Source organism: Pungitius pungitius, chromosome 12, assembly GCF_949316345.1.
Source record: "Pungitius pungitius chromosome 12, fPunPun2.1, whole genome shotgun sequence".
Lineage (NCBI taxonomy): Eukaryota > Metazoa > Chordata > Actinopteri > Perciformes > Gasterosteidae > Pungitius > Pungitius pungitius.
The window spans coordinates 15,407,253-15,428,686 of NC_084911.1; the positions used below are offsets into that span (position 1 = coordinate 15,407,253).

The 21,434-nt window shown below is 44.0% G+C and overlaps 31 non-coding genes across 31 annotated transcripts; 29 read left to right on the top strand and 2 right to left on the bottom strand.

Annotated features, from left to right (window-relative positions):
* Positions 1 to 559: 559 nt before the first annotated feature.
* trnas-gcu (transfer RNA serine (anticodon GCU)) lies at positions 560 to 641 on the top strand. Its single transcript has one exon. It is a non-coding gene; the product is annotated as a tRNA-Ser (tRNA).
* Positions 642 to 1,176: 535 nt separating this feature from the next.
* trnas-gcu (transfer RNA serine (anticodon GCU)) lies at positions 1,177 to 1,258 on the top strand. The gene has a single exon. It is a non-coding gene; the product is annotated as a tRNA-Ser (tRNA).
* A 535-nt stretch (positions 1,259 to 1,793) lies between these two features.
* Positions 1,794 to 1,875, top strand: trnas-gcu (transfer RNA serine (anticodon GCU)). Its single transcript has one exon. It is a non-coding gene; the product is annotated as a tRNA-Ser (tRNA).
* Positions 1,876 to 2,410: 535 nt separating this feature from the next.
* On the top strand, positions 2,411 to 2,492 carry trnas-gcu (transfer RNA serine (anticodon GCU)). The gene has a single exon. It is a non-coding gene; the product is annotated as a tRNA-Ser (tRNA).
* Positions 2,493 to 3,300: 808 nt separating this feature from the next.
* trnas-gcu (transfer RNA serine (anticodon GCU)) lies at positions 3,301 to 3,382 on the top strand. Its single transcript has one exon. It is a non-coding gene; the product is annotated as a tRNA-Ser (tRNA).
* A 535-nt stretch (positions 3,383 to 3,917) lies between these two features.
* Positions 3,918 to 3,999, top strand: trnas-gcu (transfer RNA serine (anticodon GCU)). Its single transcript has one exon. It is a non-coding gene; the product is annotated as a tRNA-Ser (tRNA).
* An 808-nt stretch (positions 4,000 to 4,807) lies between these two features.
* On the top strand, positions 4,808 to 4,889 carry trnas-gcu (transfer RNA serine (anticodon GCU)). The gene has a single exon. It is a non-coding gene; the product is annotated as a tRNA-Ser (tRNA).
* Positions 4,890 to 5,424: 535 nt separating this feature from the next.
* Positions 5,425 to 5,506, top strand: trnas-gcu (transfer RNA serine (anticodon GCU)). The gene has a single exon. It is a non-coding gene; the product is annotated as a tRNA-Ser (tRNA).
* A 535-nt stretch (positions 5,507 to 6,041) lies between these two features.
* On the top strand, positions 6,042 to 6,123 carry trnas-gcu (transfer RNA serine (anticodon GCU)). The gene has a single exon. It is a non-coding gene; the product is annotated as a tRNA-Ser (tRNA).
* Positions 6,124 to 6,658: 535 nt separating this feature from the next.
* Positions 6,659 to 6,740, top strand: trnas-gcu (transfer RNA serine (anticodon GCU)). Its single transcript has one exon. It is a non-coding gene; the product is annotated as a tRNA-Ser (tRNA).
* An 808-nt stretch (positions 6,741 to 7,548) lies between these two features.
* On the top strand, positions 7,549 to 7,630 carry trnas-gcu (transfer RNA serine (anticodon GCU)). Its single transcript has one exon. It is a non-coding gene; the product is annotated as a tRNA-Ser (tRNA).
* A 535-nt stretch (positions 7,631 to 8,165) lies between these two features.
* trnas-gcu (transfer RNA serine (anticodon GCU)) lies at positions 8,166 to 8,247 on the top strand. The gene has a single exon. It is a non-coding gene; the product is annotated as a tRNA-Ser (tRNA).
* Positions 8,248 to 8,782: 535 nt separating this feature from the next.
* Positions 8,783 to 8,864, top strand: trnas-gcu (transfer RNA serine (anticodon GCU)). The gene has a single exon. It is a non-coding gene; the product is annotated as a tRNA-Ser (tRNA).
* Positions 8,865 to 9,399: 535 nt separating this feature from the next.
* On the top strand, positions 9,400 to 9,481 carry trnas-gcu (transfer RNA serine (anticodon GCU)). The gene has a single exon. It is a non-coding gene; the product is annotated as a tRNA-Ser (tRNA).
* Positions 9,482 to 10,289: 808 nt separating this feature from the next.
* trnas-gcu (transfer RNA serine (anticodon GCU)) lies at positions 10,290 to 10,371 on the top strand. The gene has a single exon. It is a non-coding gene; the product is annotated as a tRNA-Ser (tRNA).
* A 535-nt stretch (positions 10,372 to 10,906) lies between these two features.
* trnas-gcu (transfer RNA serine (anticodon GCU)) lies at positions 10,907 to 10,988 on the top strand. The gene has a single exon. It is a non-coding gene; the product is annotated as a tRNA-Ser (tRNA).
* A 333-nt stretch (positions 10,989 to 11,321) lies between these two features.
* trnaa-agc (transfer RNA alanine (anticodon AGC)) lies at positions 11,322 to 11,394 on the bottom strand. Its single transcript has one exon. It is a non-coding gene; the product is annotated as a tRNA-Ala (tRNA).
* A 402-nt stretch (positions 11,395 to 11,796) lies between these two features.
* On the top strand, positions 11,797 to 11,878 carry trnas-gcu (transfer RNA serine (anticodon GCU)). Its single transcript has one exon. It is a non-coding gene; the product is annotated as a tRNA-Ser (tRNA).
* An 808-nt stretch (positions 11,879 to 12,686) lies between these two features.
* Positions 12,687 to 12,768, top strand: trnas-gcu (transfer RNA serine (anticodon GCU)). Its single transcript has one exon. It is a non-coding gene; the product is annotated as a tRNA-Ser (tRNA).
* A 535-nt stretch (positions 12,769 to 13,303) lies between these two features.
* trnas-gcu (transfer RNA serine (anticodon GCU)) lies at positions 13,304 to 13,385 on the top strand. The gene has a single exon. It is a non-coding gene; the product is annotated as a tRNA-Ser (tRNA).
* An 808-nt stretch (positions 13,386 to 14,193) lies between these two features.
* On the top strand, positions 14,194 to 14,275 carry trnas-gcu (transfer RNA serine (anticodon GCU)). The gene has a single exon. It is a non-coding gene; the product is annotated as a tRNA-Ser (tRNA).
* Positions 14,276 to 14,810: 535 nt separating this feature from the next.
* On the top strand, positions 14,811 to 14,892 carry trnas-gcu (transfer RNA serine (anticodon GCU)). The gene has a single exon. It is a non-coding gene; the product is annotated as a tRNA-Ser (tRNA).
* Positions 14,893 to 15,427: 535 nt separating this feature from the next.
* On the top strand, positions 15,428 to 15,509 carry trnas-gcu (transfer RNA serine (anticodon GCU)). Its single transcript has one exon. It is a non-coding gene; the product is annotated as a tRNA-Ser (tRNA).
* Positions 15,510 to 16,044: 535 nt separating this feature from the next.
* On the top strand, positions 16,045 to 16,126 carry trnas-gcu (transfer RNA serine (anticodon GCU)). The gene has a single exon. It is a non-coding gene; the product is annotated as a tRNA-Ser (tRNA).
* Positions 16,127 to 16,934: 808 nt separating this feature from the next.
* On the top strand, positions 16,935 to 17,016 carry trnas-gcu (transfer RNA serine (anticodon GCU)). The gene has a single exon. It is a non-coding gene; the product is annotated as a tRNA-Ser (tRNA).
* A 535-nt stretch (positions 17,017 to 17,551) lies between these two features.
* trnas-gcu (transfer RNA serine (anticodon GCU)) lies at positions 17,552 to 17,633 on the top strand. Its single transcript has one exon. It is a non-coding gene; the product is annotated as a tRNA-Ser (tRNA).
* Positions 17,634 to 18,168: 535 nt separating this feature from the next.
* On the top strand, positions 18,169 to 18,250 carry trnas-gcu (transfer RNA serine (anticodon GCU)). Its single transcript has one exon. It is a non-coding gene; the product is annotated as a tRNA-Ser (tRNA).
* Positions 18,251 to 18,583: 333 nt separating this feature from the next.
* trnaa-agc (transfer RNA alanine (anticodon AGC)) lies at positions 18,584 to 18,656 on the bottom strand. The gene has a single exon. It is a non-coding gene; the product is annotated as a tRNA-Ala (tRNA).
* Positions 18,657 to 19,058: 402 nt separating this feature from the next.
* trnas-gcu (transfer RNA serine (anticodon GCU)) lies at positions 19,059 to 19,140 on the top strand. Its single transcript has one exon. It is a non-coding gene; the product is annotated as a tRNA-Ser (tRNA).
* Positions 19,141 to 19,948: 808 nt separating this feature from the next.
* On the top strand, positions 19,949 to 20,030 carry trnas-gcu (transfer RNA serine (anticodon GCU)). Its single transcript has one exon. It is a non-coding gene; the product is annotated as a tRNA-Ser (tRNA).
* An 808-nt stretch (positions 20,031 to 20,838) lies between these two features.
* trnas-gcu (transfer RNA serine (anticodon GCU)) lies at positions 20,839 to 20,920 on the top strand. The gene has a single exon. It is a non-coding gene; the product is annotated as a tRNA-Ser (tRNA).
* The last annotated feature ends 514 nt before the right edge of the window (positions 20,921 to 21,434 follow it).

Genomic DNA, 21,434 nt, shown 5'->3' on the forward strand with positions numbered 1-21,434 from the left:
TAATCTAAAGTAAGACTTGGCGGCCGAGTGTTTTGGCCTTTGCTGATTATTGTCACTATCTCCTTGTCTGAAAATTAGGAATAAAGGAGGATGCGGGCATCGATCCCGCTACTTCTCGCATGCTAAGCGAGCGCTCTACCATTTGAGCTAATCCCCCTCTACACAGAGCGCTTGGGTCGAATTGCCATAAGGCTGACACTGCATTTTAACACTTTTAAAACCTCCCAGGACAATAAAAACATGCTACGATAATTATCAAATTATGCCGCAAGCTCCTATTGAACAAGACTTGGCGGCCGAGTGTTTTGGCCTTTGCTGATTATTGTCACTATCTCCTTGTCTAAAAATTAGGAATAATGGAGAATGCGGGCATCGATCCCGCTACTTCTCGCACGCTAAGCGAGCGCTCTACCATTTGAGCTAATCCCCCTCTACACAGACCGCTTGGGTCGAATTGCCATAAGGCTGACACTGCATTTAAACACTTTTAAACCCTCCCAGGACAATGAACACATGCTACGATAATTATCAAATTATGCCTCAAGCTCAGACCAAACAAGACGAGGTGGCCGAGTTGTTAAGGCGATGGACTGCTAATCCATTGTGCTCTGCACGCATGGGTTCGAATCCCATTCTCGTCGCATTCCACTTTTATTTGACCAAATACATTTACAAGTCACCACCACGAAATTCACATCTGTTGCCCTAGTTCCAATTTGGTTGGAGCAAAGGGCTCAGATTGTCCACACCTCATCTAAAGCCAACCCTGTAATGTAACAGAGTATTCTTCTCAACCCATCAACATACATTTTTACAACACCTTTAAGGTGATTGAGAAAAATTGTTTGGTCAATAAGACGGTCGAAATCAACTAAATGTTCGTAAAAACCTAGTCTAAAGTAAGACTTGGCGGCCGAGTGTTTTGGCCTTTGCTGATTATTGTCACTATCTCCTTGTCTGAAAATTAGGAATAATGGAGGATGCGGGCATCGATCCCGCTACTTCTCGCATGCTAAGCGAGCGCTCTACCATTTGAGCTAACCCCCCTCTACGCAGAGCGCGTGGGTCGAATTGCCATAAGGCTGACACTGCATTTAAACACTTTTAAACCCTCCCAGGACAATGAACACATGCTACGATTATTATCAAATTATGCCGCAAGCTCAGACCAAACAAGACGAGGTGGCCGAGTGGTTAAGGCGATGGACTGCTAATCCATTGTGCTCTGCACGCATGGGTTCGAATCCCATTCTCGTCGCATTCCACTTTTATTTGACCAAATACATTTACAAGTCACCACCACGAAATTCACATCTGTTGCCCTAGTTCCAATTTGGTTGGAGCAAAGGGCTCAGATTGTCCACACCTCATCTAAAGCCAACCCTGTAATGTAACAGAGTATTCTTCTCAACCCATCAACATACATTTTTACAACACCTTTAAGGTGATTGAGAAAAATTGTTTGGTCAATAAGACGGTCGAAATCAACTAAATGTTCGTAAAAACCTAGTCTAAAGTAAGACTTGGCGGCCGAGTGTTTTGGCCTTTGCTGATTATTGTCACTATCTCCTTGTCTGAAAATTAGGAATAATGGAGGATGCGGGCATCGATCCCGCTACTTCTCGCATGCTAAGCGAGCGCTCTACCATTTGAGCTAATCCCCCTCTACACAGAGCGCTTGGGTCGAATTGCCATAAGGCTGACACTGCATTTTAACACTTTTAAAACCTCCCAGGACAATAAAAACATGCTACGATAATTATCAAATTATGCCGCAAGGTCAGACCAAACAAGACGAGGTGGCCGAGTGGTTAAGGCGATGGACTGCTAATCCATTGTGCTCTGCACGCATGGGTTCGAATCCCATTCTCGTCGCATTCCACTTTTATTTGACCAAATACATTTACAAGTCACCACTACGCAATTCACATCTGTTGCCCTAGTTCCAATTTGGTTGGAGCAAAGGGCTCAGATTGTCCACACCTCATCTAAAGCCAACCCTGTAATGTAACAGAGTATTCTTCTCAACCCATCAACATACGTTTTTACAACACCTTTAAGGTGATTGAGAAAAATTGTTTGGTCAATAAGACGGTCGAAATCAACTAAATGTTCGTAAAAACCTAGTCTAAAGTAAGACTTGGCGGCCGAGTGTTTTGGCCTTTGCTGATTATTGTCACTATCTCCTTGTCTGAAAATTAGGAATAATGGAGGATGCGGGCATCGATCCCGCTACTTCTCGCATGCTAAGCGAGCGCTCTACCATTTGAGCTAATCCCCCTCTACACAGAGCGCGTGGGTCGAATTGCCATAAGGCTGACACTGCATTTAAACACTTTTAAACCCTCCCAGGACAATGAACACATGCTACGATTATTATCAAATTATGCCGCAAGGTCAGACCAAACAAGACGAGGTGGCCGAGTGGTTAAGGCGATGGACTGCTAATCCATTGTGCTCTGCACGCATGGGTTCGAATCCCATTCTCGTCGCATTCCTCTTCTTTTTGACCAAATACATTTACAAGTCACCACCACGAAATTCACATCTGTTGCCCTAGTTCCAATTTGGTTGGAGCAAAGGGCTCAGATTGTCAAGACCTCATCTAAAGCCAACCCTGTAATGTAACAGAGTATTCTTCTCAACCCATCAACATACGTTTTTACAACACCTTTAAGGTGATTGAGAAACATTGTTTGGTCAATAAGACGGTCGAAATCAACTAAATGTTTGTAAAAACCTAATCTAAAGTAAGACTTGGCGGCCGAGTGTTTTGGCCTTTGCTGATTATTGTCACTATCTCCTTGTCTGAAAATTAGGAATAATGGAGGATGCGGGCATCGATCCCGCTACTTCTCGCATGCTAAGCGAGCGCTCTACCATTTGAGCTAATCCCCCTCTACACAGAGCGCTTGGGTCGAATTGCCATAAGGCTGACACTGCATTTTAACACTTTTAAAACCTCCCAGGACAATAAAAACATGCTACGATAATTATCAAATTATGCCGCAAGCTCCTATTGAACAAGACTTGGCGGCCGAGTGTTTTGGCCTTTGCTGATTATTGTCACTATCTCCTTGTCTAAAAATTAGGAATAATGGAGAATGCGGGCATCGATCCCGCTACTTCTCGCACGCTAAGCGAGCGCTCTACCATTTGAGCTAATCCCCCTCTACACAGACCGCTTGGGTCGAATTGCCATAAGGCTGACACTGCATTTTAACACTTTTAAAACCTCCCAGGACAATAAAAACATGCTACGATAATTATCAAATTATGCCGCAAGGTCAGACCAAACAAGACGAGGTGGCCGAGTGGTTAAGGCGATGGACTGCTAATCCATTGTGCTCTGCACGCATGGGTTCGAATCCCATTCTCGTCGCATTCCACTTTTATTTGACCAAATACATTTACAAGTCACCACTACGCAATTCACATCTGTTGCCCTAGTTCCAATTTGGTTGGAGCAAAGGGCTCAGATTGTCCACACCTCATCTAAAGCCAACCCTGTAATGTAACAGAGTATTCTTCTCAACCCATCAACATACGTTTTTACAACACCTTTAAGGTGATTGAGAAAAATTGTTTGGTCAATAAGACGGTCGAAATCAACTAAATGTTCGTAAAAACCTAGTCTAAAGTAAGACTTGGCGGCCGAGTGTTTTGGCCTTTGCTGATTATTGTCACTATCTCCTTGTCTGAAAATTAGGAATAATGGAGGATGCGGGCATCGATCCCGCTACTTCTCGCATGCTAAGCGAGCGCTCTACCATTTGAGCTAATCCCCCTCTACACAGAGCGCGTGGGTCGAATTGCCATAAGGCTGACACTGCATTTAAACACTTTTAAACCCTCCCAGGACAATGAACACATGCTACGATTATTATCAAATTATGCCGCAAGGTCAGACCAAACAAGACGAGGTGGCCGAGTGGTTAAGGCGATGGACTGCTAATCCATTGTGCTCTGCACGCATGGGTTCGAATCCCATTCTCGTCGCATTCCTCTTCTTTTTGACCAAATACATTTACAAGTCACCACCACGAAATTCACATCTGTTGCCCTAGTTCCAATTTGGTTGGAGCAAAGGGCTCAGATTGTCAAGACCTCATCTAAAGCCAACCCTGTAATGTAACAGAGTATTCTTCTCAACCCATCAACATACGTTTTTACAACACCTTTAAGGTGATTGAGAAACATTGTTTGGTCAATAAGACGGTCGAAATCAACTAAATGTTTGTAAAAACCTAATCTAAAGTAAGACTTGGCGGCCGAGTGTTTTGGCCTTTGCTGATTATTGTCACTATCTCCTTGTCTGAAAATTAGGAATAAAGGAGGATGCGGGCATCGATCCCGCTACTTCTCGCATGCTAAGCGAGCGCTCTACCATTTGAGCTAATCCCCCTCTACACAGAGCGCTTGGGTCGAATTGCCATAAGGCTGACACTGCATTTTAACACTTTTAAAACCTCCCAGGACAATAAAAACATGCTACGATAATTATCAAATTATGCCGCAAGCTCCTATTGAACAAGACTTGGCGGCCGAGTGTTTTGGCCTTTGCTGATTATTGTCACTATCTCCTTGTCTAAAAATTAGGAATAATGGAGAATGCGGGCATCGATCCCGCTACTTCTCGCACGCTAAGCGAGCGCTCTACCATTTGAGCTAATCCCCCTCTACACAGACCGCTTGGGTCGAATTGCCATAAGGCTGACACTGCATTTAAACACTTTTAAACCCTCCCAGGACAATGAACACATGCTACGATAATTATCAAATTATGCCTCAAGCTCAGACCAAACAAGACGAGGTGGCCGAGTTGTTAAGGCGATGGACTGCTAATCCATTGTGCTCTGCACGCATGGGTTCGAATCCCATTCTCGTCGCATTCCACTTTTATTTGACCAAATACATTTACAAGTCACCACCACGAAATTCACATCTGTTGCCCTAGTTCCAATTTGGTTGGAGCAAAGGGCTCAGATTGTCCACACCTCATCTAAAGCCAACCCTGTAATGTAACAGAGTATTCTTCTCAACCCATCAACATACATTTTTACAACACCTTTAAGGTGATTGAGAAAAATTGTTTGGTCAATAAGACGGTCGAAATCAACTAAATGTTCGTAAAAACCTAGTCTAAAGTAAGACTTGGCGGCCGAGTGTTTTGGCCTTTGCTGATTATTGTCACTATCTCCTTGTCTGAAAATTAGGAATAATGGAGGATGCGGGCATCGATCCCGCTACTTCTCGCATGCTAAGCGAGCGCTCTACCATTTGAGCTAACCCCCCTCTACGCAGAGCGCGTGGGTCGAATTGCCATAAGGCTGACACTGCATTTAAACACTTTTAAACCCTCCCAGGACAATGAACACATGCTACGATTATTATCAAATTATGCCGCAAGCTCAGACCAAACAAGACGAGGTGGCCGAGTGGTTAAGGCGATGGACTGCTAATCCATTGTGCTCTGCACGCATGGGTTCGAATCCCATTCTCGTCGCATTCCACTTTTATTTGACCAAATACATTTACAAGTCACCACCACGAAATTCACATCTGTTGCCCTAGTTCCAATTTGGTTGGAGCAAAGGGCTCAGATTGTCCACACCTCATCTAAAGCCAACCCTGTAATGTAACAGAGTATTCTTCTCAACCCATCAACATACATTTTTACAACACCTTTAAGGTGATTGAGAAAAATTGTTTGGTCAATAAGACGGTCGAAATCAACTAAATGTTCGTAAAAACCTAGTCTAAAGTAAGACTTGGCGGCCGAGTGTTTTGGCCTTTGCTGATTATTGTCACTATCTCCTTGTCTGAAAATTAGGAATAATGGAGGATGCGGGCATCGATCCCGCTACTTCTCGCATGCTAAGCGAGCGCTCTACCATTTGAGCTAATCCCCCTCTACACAGAGCGCTTGGGTCGAATTGCCATAAGGCTGACACTGCATTTTAACACTTTTAAAACCTCCCAGGACAATAAAAACATGCTACGATAATTATCAAATTATGCCGCAAGGTCAGACCAAACAAGACGAGGTGGCCGAGTGGTTAAGGCGATGGACTGCTAATCCATTGTGCTCTGCACGCATGGGTTCGAATCCCATTCTCGTCGCATTCCACTTTTATTTGACCAAATACATTTACAAGTCACCACTACGCAATTCACATCTGTTGCCCTAGTTCCAATTTGGTTGGAGCAAAGGGCTCAGATTGTCCACACCTCATCTAAAGCCAACCCTGTAATGTAACAGAGTATTCTTCTCAACCCATCAACATACGTTTTTACAACACCTTTAAGGTGATTGAGAAAAATTGTTTGGTCAATAAGACGGTCGAAATCAACTAAATGTTCGTAAAAACCTAGTCTAAAGTAAGACTTGGCGGCCGAGTGTTTTGGCCTTTGCTGATTATTGTCACTATCTCCTTGTCTGAAAATTAGGAATAATGGAGGATGCGGGCATCGATCCCGCTACTTCTCGCATGCTAAGCGAGCGCTCTACCATTTGAGCTAATCCCCCTCTACACAGAGCGCGTGGGTCGAATTGCCATAAGGCTGACACTGCATTTAAACACTTTTAAACCCTCCCAGGACAATGAACACATGCTACGATTATTATCAAATTATGCCGCAAGGTCAGACCAAACAAGACGAGGTGGCCGAGTGGTTAAGGCGATGGACTGCTAATCCATTGTGCTCTGCACGCATGGGTTCGAATCCCATTCTCGTCGCATTCCTCTTCTTTTTGACCAAATACATTTACAAGTCACCACCACGAAATTCACATCTGTTGCCCTAGTTCCAATTTGGTTGGAGCAAAGGGCTCAGATTGTCAAGACCTCATCTAAAGCCAACCCTGTAATGTAACAGAGTATTCTTCTCAACCCATCAACATACGTTTTTACAACACCTTTAAGGTGATTGAGAAACATTGTTTGGTCAATAAGACGGTCGAAATCAACTAAATGTTTGTAAAAACCTAATCTAAAGTAAGACTTGGCGGCCGAGTGTTTTGGCCTTTGCTGATTATTGTCACTATCTCCTTGTCTGAAAATTAGGAATAATGGAGGATGCGGGCATCGATCCCGCTACTTCTCGCATGCTAAGCGAGCGCTCTACCATTTGAGCTAATCCCCCTCTACACAGAGCGCTTGGGTCGAATTGCCATAAGGCTGACACTGCATTTTAACACTTTTAAAACCTCCCAGGACAATAAAAACATGCTACGATAATTATCAAATTATGCCGCAAGCTCCTATTGAACAAGACTTGGCGGCCGAGTGTTTTGGCCTTTGCTGATTATTGTCACTATCTCCTTGTCTAAAAATTAGGAATAATGGAGAATGCGGGCATCGATCCCGCTACTTCTCGCACGCTAAGCGAGCGCTCTACCATTTGAGCTAATCCCCCTCTACACAGACCGCTTGGGTCGAATTGCCATAAGGCTGACACTGCATTTAAACACTTTTAAACCCTCCCAGGACAATGAACACATGCTACGATAATTATCAAATTATGCCTCAAGCTCAGACCAAACAAGACGAGGTGGCCGAGTTGTTAAGGCGATGGACTGCTAATCCATTGTGCTCTGCACGCATGGGTTCGAATCCCATTCTCGTCGCATTCCACTTTTATTTGACCAAATACATTTACAAGTCACCACCACGAAATTCACATCTGTTGCCCTAGTTCCAATTTGGTTGGAGCAAAGGGCTCAGATTGTCCACACCTCATCTAAAGCCAACCCTGTAATGTAACAGAGTATTCTTCTCAACCCATCAACATACATTTTTACAACACCTTTAAGGTGATTGAGAAAAATTGTTTGGTCAATAAGACGGTCGAAATCAACTAAATGTTCGTAAAAACCTAGTCTAAAGTAAGACTTGGCGGCCGAGTGTTTTGGCCTTTGCTGATTATTGTCACTATCTCCTTGTCTGAAAATTAGGAATAATGGAGGATGCGGGCATCGATCCCGCTACTTCTCGCATGCTAAGCGAGCGCTCTACCATTTGAGCTAACCCCCCTCTACGCAGAGCGCGTGGGTCGAATTGCCATAAGGCTGACACTGCATTTAAACACTTTTAAACCCTCCCAGGACAATGAACACATGCTACGATTATTATCAAATTATGCCGCAAGCTCAGACCAAACAAGACGAGGTGGCCGAGTGGTTAAGGCGATGGACTGCTAATCCATTGTGCTCTGCACGCATGGGTTCGAATCCCATTCTCGTCGCATTCCACTTTTATTTGACCAAATACATTTACAAGTCACCACCACGAAATTCACATCTGTTGCCCTAGTTCCAATTTGGTTGGAGCAAAGGGCTCAGATTGTCCACACCTCATCTAAAGCCAACCCTGTAATGTAACAGAGTATTCTTCTCAACCCATCAACATACATTTTTACAACACCTTTAAGGTGATTGAGAAAAATTGTTTGGTCAATAAGACGGTCGAAATCAACTAAATGTTCGTAAAAACCTAGTCTAAAGTAAGACTTGGCGGCCGAGTGTTTTGGCCTTTGCTGATTATTGTCACTATCTCCTTGTCTGAAAATTAGGAATAATGGAGGATGCGGGCATCGATCCCGCTACTTCTCGCATGCTAAGCGAGCGCTCTACCATTTGAGCTAATCCCCCTCTACACAGAGCGCTTGGGTCGAATTGCCATAAGGCTGACACTGCATTTTAACACTTTTAAAACCTCCCAGGACAATAAAAACATGCTACGATAATTATCAAATTATGCCGCAAGGTCAGACCAAACAAGACGAGGTGGCCGAGTGGTTAAGGCGATGGACTGCTAATCCATTGTGCTCTGCACGCATGGGTTCGAATCCCATTCTCGTCGCATTCCACTTTTATTTGACCAAATACATTTACAAGTCACCACTACGCAATTCACATCTGTTGCCCTAGTTCCAATTTGGTTGGAGCAAAGGGCTCAGATTGTCCACACCTCATCTAAAGCCAACCCTGTAATGTAACAGAGTATTCTTCTCAACCCATCAACATACGTTTTTACAACACCTTTAAGGTGATTGAGAAAAATTGTTTGGTCAATAAGACGGTCGAAATCAACTAAATGTTCGTAAAAACCTAGTCTAAAGTAAGACTTGGCGGCCGAGTGTTTTGGCCTTTGCTGATTATTGTCACTATCTCCTTGTCTGAAAATTAGGAATAATGGAGGATGCGGGCATCGATCCCGCTACTTCTCGCATGCTAAGCGAGCGCTCTACCATTTGAGCTAATCCCCCTCTACACAGAGCGCGTGGGTCGAATTGCCATAAGGCTGACACTGCATTTAAACACTTTTAAACCCTCCCAGGACAATGAACACATGCTACGATTATTATCAAATTATGCCGCAAGGTCAGACCAAACAAGACGAGGTGGCCGAGTGGTTAAGGCGATGGACTGCTAATCCATTGTGCTCTGCACGCATGGGTTCGAATCCCATTCTCGTCGCATTCCTCTTCTTTTTGACCAAATACATTTACAAGTCACCACCACGAAATTCACATCTGTTGCCCTAGTTCCAATTTGGTTGGAGCAAAGGGCTCAGATTGTCAAGACCTCATCTAAAGCCAACCCTGTAATGTAACAGAGTATTCTTCTCAACCCATCAACATACGTTTTTACAACACCTTTAAGGTGATTGAGAAACATTGTTTGGTCAATAAGACGGTCGAAATCAACTAAATGTTTGTAAAAACCTAATCTAAAGTAAGACTTGGCGGCCGAGTGTTTTGGCCTTTGCTGATTATTGTCACTATCTCCTTGTCTGAAAATTAGGAATAATGGAGGATGCGGGCATCGATCCCGCTACTTCTCGCATGCTAAGCGAGCGCTCTACCATTTGAGCTAATCCCCCTCTACACAGAGCGCTTGGGTCGAATTGCCATAAGGCTGACACTGCATTTTAACACTTTTAAAACCTCCCAGGACAATAAAAACATGCTACGATAATTATCAAATTATGCCGCAAGCTCCTATTGAACAAGACTTGGCGGCCGAGTGTTTTGGCCTTTGCTGATTATTGTCACTATCTCCTTGTCTAAAAATTAGGAATAATGGAGAATGCGGGCATCGATCCCGCTACTTCTCGCACGCTAAGCGAGCGCTCTACCATTTGAGCTAATCCCCCTCTACACAGACCGCTTGGGTCGAATTGCCATAAGGCTGACACTGCATTTAAACACTTTTAAACCCTCCCAGGACAATGAACACATGCTACGATAATTATCAAATTATGCCTCAAGCTCAGACCAAACAAGACGAGGTGGCCGAGTTGTTAAGGCGATGGACTGCTAATCCATTGTGCTCTGCACGCATGGGTTCGAATCCCATTCTCGTCGCATTCCACTTTTATTTGACCAAATACATTTACAAGTCACCACCACGAAATTCACATCTGTTGCCCTAGTTCCAATTTGGTTGGAGCAAAGGGCTCAGATTGTCCACACCTCATCTAAAGCCAACCCTGTAATGTAACAGAGTATTCTTCTCAACCCATCAACATACATTTTTACAACACCTTTAAGGTGATTGAGAAAAATTGTTTGGTCAATAAGACGGTCGAAATCAACTAAATGTTCGTAAAAACCTAGTCTAAAGTAAGACTTGGCGGCCGAGTGTTTTGGCCTTTGCTGATTATTGTCACTATCTCCTTGTCTGAAAATTAGGAATAATGGAGGATGCGGGCATCGATCCCGCTACTTCTCGCATGCTAAGCGAGCGCTCTACCATTTGAGCTAACCCCCCTCTACGCAGAGCGCATGGGTCGAATTGCCATAAGGCTGACACTGCATTTTAACACTTTTAAAACCTCCCAGGACAATGAAAACATGCTACGATAATTACCATAAAATGCCACAAGCTCAGACCAAACAAGACGAGGTGGCCGAGTGGTTAAGGCGATGGACTGCTAATCCATTGTGCTCTGCACGCATGGGTTCGAATCCCATTCTCGTCGCATTCCTCTTCTTTTTGACCAAATACATTTACAAGTCACCACCACGAAATTCACATCTGTTGCCCTAGTTCCAATTTGGTTGGAGCAAAGGGCTCAGATTGTCAAGACCTCATCTAAAGCCAACCCTGTAATGTAACAGAGTATTCTTCTCAACCCATCAACATACGTTTTTACAACACCTTTAAGGTGATTGAGAAAAATTGTTTGGTCAATAAGACGGTCGAAATCAACTAAATGTTTGTAAAAACCTATTCTAAAGTAAGACTTGGCGGCCGAGTGTTTTGGCCTTTGCTGATTATTGTCACTATCTCCTTGTCTGAAAATTAGGAATAATGGAGGATGCGGGCATCGATCCCGCTACCTCTCGCATGCTAAGCGAGCGCTCTACCATTTGAGCTAATCCCCCTCTACACAGAGCGCTTGGGTCGATTTGCCATAAGGCTGACACTGCATTTTAACACTTTTAAAACCTCCCAGGACAATGAAAACATGCTACGATAATTATCAAATTATGCCGCAAGCTCCTATTAAACAAGACTTGGCGGCCGAGTGTTTTGGCCTTTGCTGATTATTGTCACTATCTCCTTGTCTAAAAATTAGGAATAATGGAGAATGCGGGCATCGATCCAGCTACTTCTCGCATGCTAAGCGAGCGCTCTACCATTTGAGCTAATCCCCCTCTACACAGAGCGCTTGGGTCGAATTGCCATAAGGCTGACACTGCATTTAAACACTTTTAAACCCTCCCAGGACAATGAACACATGCTACGATAATTATCAAATTATGCCTCAAGCTCAGACCAAACAAGACGAGGTGGCCGAGTTGTTAAGGCGATGGACTGCTAATCCATTGTGCTCTGCACGCATGGGTTCGAATCCCATTCTCGTCGCATTCCACTTTTATTTGACCAAATACATTTACAAGTCACCACCACGAAATTCACATCTGTTGCCCTAGTTCCAATTTGGTTGGAGCAAAGGGCTCAGATTGTCCACACCTCATCTAAAGCCAACCCTGTAATGTAACAGAGTATTCTTCTCAACCCATCAACATACATTTTTACAACACCTTTAAGGTGATTGAGAAAAATTGTTTGGTCAATAAGACCGTCGAAATCCACTAAATGTTCGTAAAAACCTAGTCTAAAGTAAGACTTGGCGGCCGAGTGTTTTGGCCTTTGCTGGTTATTGTCACTATCTCCTTGTCTCAAAATTAGGAATAATGGAGGATGCGGGCATCGATCCCGCTACTTCTCGCATGCTAAGCGAGCGCTCTACCATTTGAGCTAATCCCCCTCTACACAGAGCGTTTGGGTCGAATTGCCATAAGGCTGACACTGCATTTAAACGCTTTTAAAACCTCCCAGGACAATGAACACCTGCTACGATAATTACCATAAAATGCCGCAAGCTCAGACCAAACAAGACTTGGCGGCCGAGTGTTTTGGCCTTTGCTGATTATTGTCACTATCTCCTTGTCTGAAAATTAGGAATAATGGAGGATGCGGGCATCGATCCCGCTACTTCTCGCATGCTAAGCGAGCGCTCTACCATTTGAGCTAACCCCCCTCTACGCAGAGCGCGTGGGTCGAATTGCCATAAGGCTGACACTGCATTTAAACACTTTTAAACCCTCCCAGGACAATGAACACATGCTACGATTATTATCAAATTATGCCGCAAGCTCAGACCAAACAAGACGAGGTGGCCGAGTGGTTAAGGCGATGGACTGCTAATCCATTGTGCTCTGCACGCATGGGTTCGAATCCCATTCTCGTCGCATTCCACTTTAATTTGACCAAATACATTTACAAGTCACCACCACGAAATTCACATCTGTTGCCCTAGTTCCAATTTGGTTGGAGCAAAGGGCTCAGATTGTCCACACCTCATCTAAAGCCAACCCTGTAATGTAACAGAGTATTCTTCTCAACCCATCAACATACATTTTTACAACACCTTTAAGGTGATTGAGAAAAATTGTTTGGTCAATAAGACGGTCGAAATCAACTAAATGTTCGTAAAAACCTAGTCTAAAGTAAGACTTGGCGGCCGAGTGTTTTGGCCTTTGCTGATTATTGTCACTATCTCCTTGTCTGAAAATTAGGAATAATGGAGGATGCGGGCATCGATCCCGCTACTTCTCGCATGCTAAGCGAGCGCTCTACCATTTGAGCTAATCCCCCTCTACACAGAGCGCGTGGGTCGAATTGCCATAAGGCTGACACTGCATTTAAACACTTTTAAACCCTCCCAGGACAATGAACACATGCTACGATTATTATCAAATTATGCCGCAAGGTCAGACCAAACAAGACGAGGTGGCCGAGTGGTTAAGGCGATGGACTGCTAATCCATTGTGCTCTGCACGCATGGGTTCGAATCCCATTCTCGTCGCATTCCTCTTCTTTTTGACCAAATACATTTACAAGTCACCACCACGAAATTCACATCTGTTGCCCTAGTTCCAATTTGGTTGGAGCAAAGGGCTCAGATTGTCAAGACCTCATCTAAAGCCAACCCTGTAATGTAACAGAGTATTCTTCTCAACCCATCAACATACGTTTTTACAACACCTTTAAGGTGATTGAGAAACATTGTTTGGTCAATAAGACGGTCGAAATCAACTAAATGTTTGTAAAAACCTAATCTAAAGTAAGACTTGGCGGCCGAGTGTTTTGGCCTTTGCTGATTATTGTCACTATCTCCTTGTCTGAAAATTAGGAATAATGGAGGATGCGGGCATCGATCCCGCTACTTCTCGCATGCTAAGCGAGCGCTCTACCATTTGAGCTAATCCCCCTCTACACAGAGCGCTTGGGTCGAATTGCCATAAGGCTGACACTGCATTTTAACACTTTTAAAACCTCCCAGGACAATAAAAACATGCTACGATAATTATCAAATTATGCCGCAAGCTCCTATTGAACAAGACTTGGCGGCCGAGTGTTTTGGCCTTTGCTGATTATTGTCACTATCTCCTTGTCTAAAAATTAGGAATAATGGAGAATGCGGGCATCGATCCCGCTACTTCTCGCACGCTAAGCGAGCGCTCTACCATTTGAGCTAATCCCCCTCTACACAGACCGCTTGGGTCGAATTGCCATAAGGCTGACACTGCATTTAAACACTTTTAAACCCTCCCAGGACAATGAACACATGCTACGATAATTATCAAATTATGCCTCAAGCTCAGACCAAACAAGACGAGGTGGCCGAGTTGTTAAGGCGATGGACTGCTAATCCATTGTGCTCTGCACGCATGGGTTCGAATCCCATTCTCGTCGCATTCCACTTTTATTTGACCAAATACATTTACAAGTCACCACCACGAAATTCACATCTGTTGCCCTAGTTCCAATTTGGTTGGAGCAAAGGGCTCAGATTGTCCACACCTCATCTAAAGCCAACCCTGTAATGTAACAGAGTATTCTTCTCAACCCATCAACATACATTTTTACAACACCTTTAAGGTGATTGAGAAAAATTGTTTGGTCAATAAGACGGTCGAAATCAACTAAATGTTCGTAAAAACCTAGTCTAAAGTAAGACTTGGCGGCCGAGTGTTTTGGCCTTTGCTGATTATTGTCACTATCTCCTTGTCTGAAAATTAGGAATAATGGAGGATGCGGGCATCGATCCCGCTACTTCTCGCATGCTAAGCGAGCGCTCTACCATTTGAGCTAACCCCCCTCTACGCAGAGCGCGTGGGTCGAATTGCCATAAGGCTGACACTGCATTTAAACACTTTTAAACCCTCCCAGGACAATGAACACATGCTACGATTATTATCAAATTATGCCGCAAGCTCAGACCAAACAAGACGAGGTGGCCGAGTGGTTAAGGCGATGGACTGCTAATCCATTGTGCTCTGCACGCATGGGTTCGAATCCCATTCTCGTCGCATTCCACTTTTATTTGACCAAATACATTTACAAGTCACCACCACGAAATTCACATCTGTTGCCCTAGTTCCAATTTGGTTGGAGCAAAGGGCTCAGATTGTCCACACCTCATCTAAAGCCAACCCTGTAATGTAACAGAGTATTCTTCTCAACCCATCAACATACATTTTTACAACACCTTTAAGGTGATTGAGAAAAATTGTTTGGTCAATAAGACGGTCGAAATCAACTAAATGTTCGTAAAAACCTAGTCTAAAGTAAGACTTGGCGGCCGAGTGTTTTGGCCTTTGCTGATTATTGTCACTATCTCCTTGTCTGAAAATTAGGAATAATGGAGGATGCGGGCATCGATCCCGCTACTTCTCGCATGCTAAGCGAGCGCTCTACCATTTGAGCTAATCCCCCTCTACACAGAGCGCTTGGGTCGAATTGCCATAAGGCTGACACTGCATTTTAACACTTTTAAAACCTCCCAGGACAATAAAAACATGCTACGATAATTATCAAATTATGCCGCAAGGTCAGACCAAACAAGACGAGGTGGCCGAGTGGTTAAGGCGATGGACTGCTAATCCATTGTGCTCTGCACGCATGGGTTCGAATCCCATTCTCGTCGCATTCCACTTTTATTTGACCAAATACATTTACAAGTCACCACTACGCAATTCACATCTGTTGCCCTAGTTCCAATTTGGTTGGAGCAAAGGGCTCAGATTGTCCACACCTCATCTAAAGCCAACCCTGTAATGTAACAGAGTATTCTTCTCAACCCATCAACATACGTTTTTACAACACCTTTAAGGTGATTGAGAAAAATTGTTTGGTCAATAAGACGGTCGAAATCAACTAAATGTTCGTAAAAACCTAGTCTAAAGTAAGACTTGGCGGCCGAGTGTTTTGGCCTTTGCTGATTATTGTCACTATCTCCTTGTCTGAAAATTAGGAATAATGGAGGATGCGGGCATCGATCCCGCTACTTCTCGCATGCTAAGCGAGCGCTCTACCATTTGAGCTAATCCCCCTCTACACAGAGCGCGTGGGTCGAATTGCCATAAGGCTGACACTGCATTTAAACACTTTTAAACCCTCCCAGGACAATGAACACATGCTACGATTATTATCAAATTATGCCGCAAGGTCAGACCAAACAAGACGAGGTGGCCGAGTGGTTAAGGCGATGGACTGCTAATCCATTGTGCTCTGCACGCATGGGTTCGAATCCCATTCTCGTCGCATTCCTCTTCTTTTTGACCAAATACATTTACAAGTCACCACCACGAAATTCACATCTGTTGCCCTAGTTCCAATTTGGTTGGAGCAAAGGGCTCAGATTGTCAAGACCTCATCTAAAGCCAACCCTGTAATGTAACAGAGTATTCTTCTCAACCCATCAACATACGTTTTTACAACACCTTTAAGGTGATTGAGAAACATTGTTTGGTCAATAAGACGGTCGAAATCAACTAAATGTTTGTAAAAACCTAATCTAAAGTAAGACTTGGCGGCCGAGTGTTTTGGCCTTTGCTGATTATTGTCACTATCTCCTTGTCTGAAAATTAGGAATAATGGAGGATGCGGGCATCGATCCCGCTACTTCTCGCATGCTAAGCGAGCGCTCTACCATTTGAGCTAATCCCCCTCTACACAGAGCGCTTGGGTCGAATTGCCATAAGGCTGACACTGCATTTTAACACTTTTAAAACCTCCCAGGACAATAAAAACATGCTACGATAATTATCAAATTATGCCGCAAGCTCCTATTGAACAAGACTTGGCGGCCGAGTGTTTTGGCCTTTGCTGATTATTGTCACTATCTCCTTGTCTAAAAATTAGGAATAATGGAGAATGCGGGCATCGATCCCGCTACTTCTCGCACGCTAAGCGAGCGCTCTACCATTTGAGCTAATCCCCCTCTACACAGACCGCTTGGGTCGAATTGCCATAAGGCTGACACTGCATTTAAACACTTTTAAACCCTCCCAGGACAATGAACACATGCTACGATAATTATCAAATTATGCCTCAAGCTCAGACCAAACAAGACGAGGTGGCCGAGTTGTTAAGGCGATGGACTGCTAATCCATTGTGCTCTGCACGCATGGGTTCGAATCCCATTCTCGTCGCATTCCACTTTTATTTGACCAAATACATTTACAAGTCACCACCACGAAATTCACATCTGTTGCCCTAGTTCCAATTTGGTTGGAGCAAAGGGCTCAGATTGTCCACACCTCATCTAAAGCCAACCCTGTAATGTAACAGAGTATTCTTCTCAACCCATCAACATACATTTTTACAACACCTTTAAGGTGATTGAGAAAAATTGTTTGGTCAATAAGACGGTCGAAATCAACTAAATGTTCGTAAAAACCTAGTCTAAAGTAAGACTTGGCGGCCGAGTGTTTTGGCCTTTGCTGATTATTGTCACTATCTCCTTGTCTGAAAATTAGGAATAATGGAGGATGCGGGCATCGATCCCGCTACTTCTCGCATGCTAAGCGAGCGCTCTACCATTTGAGCTAACCCCCCTCTACGCAGAGCGCGTGGGTCGAATTGCCATAAGGCTGACACTGCATTTAAACACTTTTAAACCCTCCCAGGACAATGAACACATGCTACGATTATTATCAAATTATGCCGCAAGCTCAGACCAAACAAGACGAGGTGGCCGAGTGGTTAAGGCGATGGACTGCTAATCCATTGTGCTCTGCACGCATGGGTTCGAATCCCATTCTCGTCGCATTCCACTTTTATTTGACCAAATACATTTACAAGTCACCACCACGAAATTCACATCTGTTGCCCTAGTTCCAATTTGGTTGAAGCAAAGGGCTCAGATTGTCCACACCTCATCTAAAGCCAACCCTGTAATGTAACAGAGTATTCTTCTCAACCCATCAACATACGTTTTTACAACACCTTTAAGGTGATTGAGAAAAATTGTTTGGTCAATAAGACGGTCGAAATCAACTAAATGTTCGTAAAAACCTAGTCTAAAGTAAGACTTGGCGGCCGAGTGTTTTGGCCTTTGCTGATTATTGTCACTATCTCCTTGTCTGAAAATTAGGAATAATGGAGGATGCGGGCATCGATCCCGCTACTTCTCGCATGCTAAGCGAGCGCTCTACCATTTGAGCTAATCCCCCTCTACACAGAGCGCGTGGGTCGAATTGCCATAAGGCTGACACTGCATTTAAACACTTTTAAACCCTCCCAGGACAATGAACACATGCTACGATAATTACCATAAAATGCCACAAGCTCAGACCAAACAAGACGAGGTGGCCGAGTGGTTAAGGCGATGGACTGCTAATCCATTGTGCTCTGCACGCATGGGTTCGAATCCCATTCTCGTCGCATTCCTCTTCTTTTTGACCAAATACATTTACAAGTCACCACCACGAAATTCACATCTGTTGCCCTAGTTCCAATTTGGTTGGAGCAAAGGGCTCAGATTGTCAAGACCTCATCTAAAGCCAACCCTGTAATGTAACAGAGTATTCTTCTCAACCCATCAACATACGTTTTTACAACACCTTTAAGGTGATTGAGAAAAATTGTTTGGTCAATAAGACGGTCGAAATCAACTAAATGTTTGTAAAAACCTATTCTAAAGTAAGACTTGGCGGCCGAGTGTTTTGGCCTTTGCTGATTATTGTCACTATCTCCTTGTCTGAAAATTAGGAATAATGGAGGATGCGGGCATCGATCCCGCTACCTCTCGCATGCTAAGCGAGCGCTCTACCATTTGAGCTAATCCCCCTCTACACAGAGCGCTTGGGTCGATTTGCCATAAGGCTGACACTGCATTTTAACACTTTTAAAACCTCCCAGGACAATGAAAACATGCTACGATAATTATCAAATTATGCCGCAAGCTCCTATTAAACAAGACTTGGCGGCCGAGTGTTTTGGCCTTTGCTGATTATTGTCACTATCTCCTTGTCTAAAAATTAGGAATAATGGAGAATGCGGGCATCGATCCCGCTACTTCTCGCATGCTAAGCGAGCGCTCTACCATTTGAGCTAATCCCCCTCTACACAGAGCGCTTGGGTCGAATTGCCATAAGGCTGACACTGCATTTAAACACTTTTAAACCCTCCCAGGACAATGAACACATGCTACGATAATTATCAAATTATGCCTCAAGCTCAGACCAAACAAGACGAGGTGGCCGAGTTGTTAAGGCGATGGACTGCTAATCCATTGTGCTCTGCACGCATGGGTTCGAATCCCATTCTCGTCGCATTCCACTTTTATTTGACCAAATACATTTACAAGTCACCACCACGAAATTCACATCTGTTGCCCTAGTTCCAATTTGGTTGGAGCAAAGGGCTCAGATTGTCCACACCTCATCTAAAGCCAACCCTGTAATGTAACAGAGTATTCTTCTCAACCCATCAACATACATTTTTACAACACCTTTAAGGTGATTGAGAAAAATTGTTTGGTCAATAAGACGGTCGAAATCAACTAAATGTTCGTAAAAACCTAGTCTAAAGTAAGACTTGGCGGCCGAGTGTTTTGGCCTTTGCTGGTTATTGTCACTATCTCCTTGTCTCAAAATTAGGAATAATGGAGGATGCGGGCATCGATCCCGCTATTTCTCGCATGCTAAGCGAGCGCTCTACCATTTGAGCTAATCCCCCTCTACACAGAGCGTTTGGGTCGAATTGCCATAAGGCTGACACTGCATTTAAACGCTTTTAAAACCTCCCAGGACAATGAACACCTGCTACGATAATTACCATAAAATGCCGCAAGCTCAGACCAAACAAGACTTGGCGGCCGAGTGTTTTGGCCTTTGCTGATTATTGTCACTATCTCCTTGTCTGAAAATTAGGAATAATGGAGGATGCGGGCATCGATCCCGCTACTTCTCGCATGCTAAGCGAGCGCTCTACCATTTGAGCTAACCCCCCTCTACGCAGAGCGCGTGGGTCGAATTGCCATAAGGCTGACACTGCATTTAAACACTTTTAAACCCTCCCAGGACAATGAACACATGCTACGATTATTATCAAATTATGCCGCAAGCTCAGACCAAACAAGACGAGGTGGCCGAGTGGTTAAGGCGATGGACTGCTAATCCATTGTGCTCTGCACGCATGGGTTCGAATCCCATTCTCGTCGCATTCCACTTTAATTTGACCAAATACATTTACAAGTCACCACTACGCAATTCACATCTGTTGCCCTAGTTCCAATTTGGTTGGAGCAAAGGGCTCAGATTGTCCACACCTCATCTAAAGCCAACCCTGTAATGTAACAGAGTATTCTTCTCAACCCATCAACATACGTTTTTACAACACCTTTAAGGTGATTGAGAAAAATTGTTTGGTCAATAAGACGGTCGAAATCAACTAAATGTTTGTAAAAACCTAATCTAAAGTAAGACTTGGCGGCCGAGTGTTTTGGCCTTTGCTGATTATTGTCACTATCTCCTTGTCTGAAAATTAGGAATAATGGAGGATGCGGGCATCGATCCCGCTACTTCTCGCATGCTAAGCGAGCGCTCTACCATTTGAGCTAATCCCCCTCTACACAGAGCGCTTGGGTCGAATTGCCATAAGGCTGACACTGCATTTTAACACTTTTAAAACCTCCCAGGACAATAAAAACATGCTACGATAATTATCAAATTATGCCGCAAGCTCCTATTGAACAAGACTTGGCGGCCGAGTGTTTTGGCCTTTGCTGATTATTGTCACTATCTCCTTGTCTAAAAATTAGGAATAATGGAGAATGCGGGCATCGATCCCGCTACTTCTCGCACGCTAAGCGAGCGCTCTACCATTTGAGCTAATCCCCCTCTACACAGAGCGCTTGGGTCGAATTGCCATAAGGCTGACACTGCATTTAAACACTTTTAAACCCTCCCAGGACAATGAACACATGCTACGATTATTATCAAATTATGCCGCAAGGTCAGACCAAACAAGACGAGGTGGCCGAGTGGTTAAGGCGATGGACTGCTAATCCATTGTGCTCTGCACGCATGGGTTCGAATCCCATTCTCGTCGCATTCCACTTTTATTTGACCAAATACATTTACAAGTCACCACTACGCAATTCACATCTGTTGCCCTAGTTCCAATTTGGTTGGAGCAAAGGGCTCAGATTGTCCACACCTCATCTAAAGCCAACCCTGTAATGTAACAGAGTATTCTTCTCAACCCATCAACATACGTTTTTACAACACCTTTAAGGTGATTGAGAAAAATTGTTTGGTCAATAAGACGGTCGAAATCAACTAAATGTTCGTAAAAACCTAGTCTAAAGTAAGACTTGGCGGCCGAGTGTTTTGGCCTTTGCTGATTATTGTCACTATCTCCTTGTCTGAAAATTAGGAATAATGGAGGATGCGGGCATCGATCCCGCTACTTCTCGCATGCTAAGCGAGCGCTCTACCATTTGAGCTAATCCCCCTCTACACAGAGCGCGTGGGTCGAATTGCCATAAGGCTGACACTGCATTTAAACACTTTTAAACCCTCCCAGGACAATGAACACATGCTACGATTATTATCAAATTATG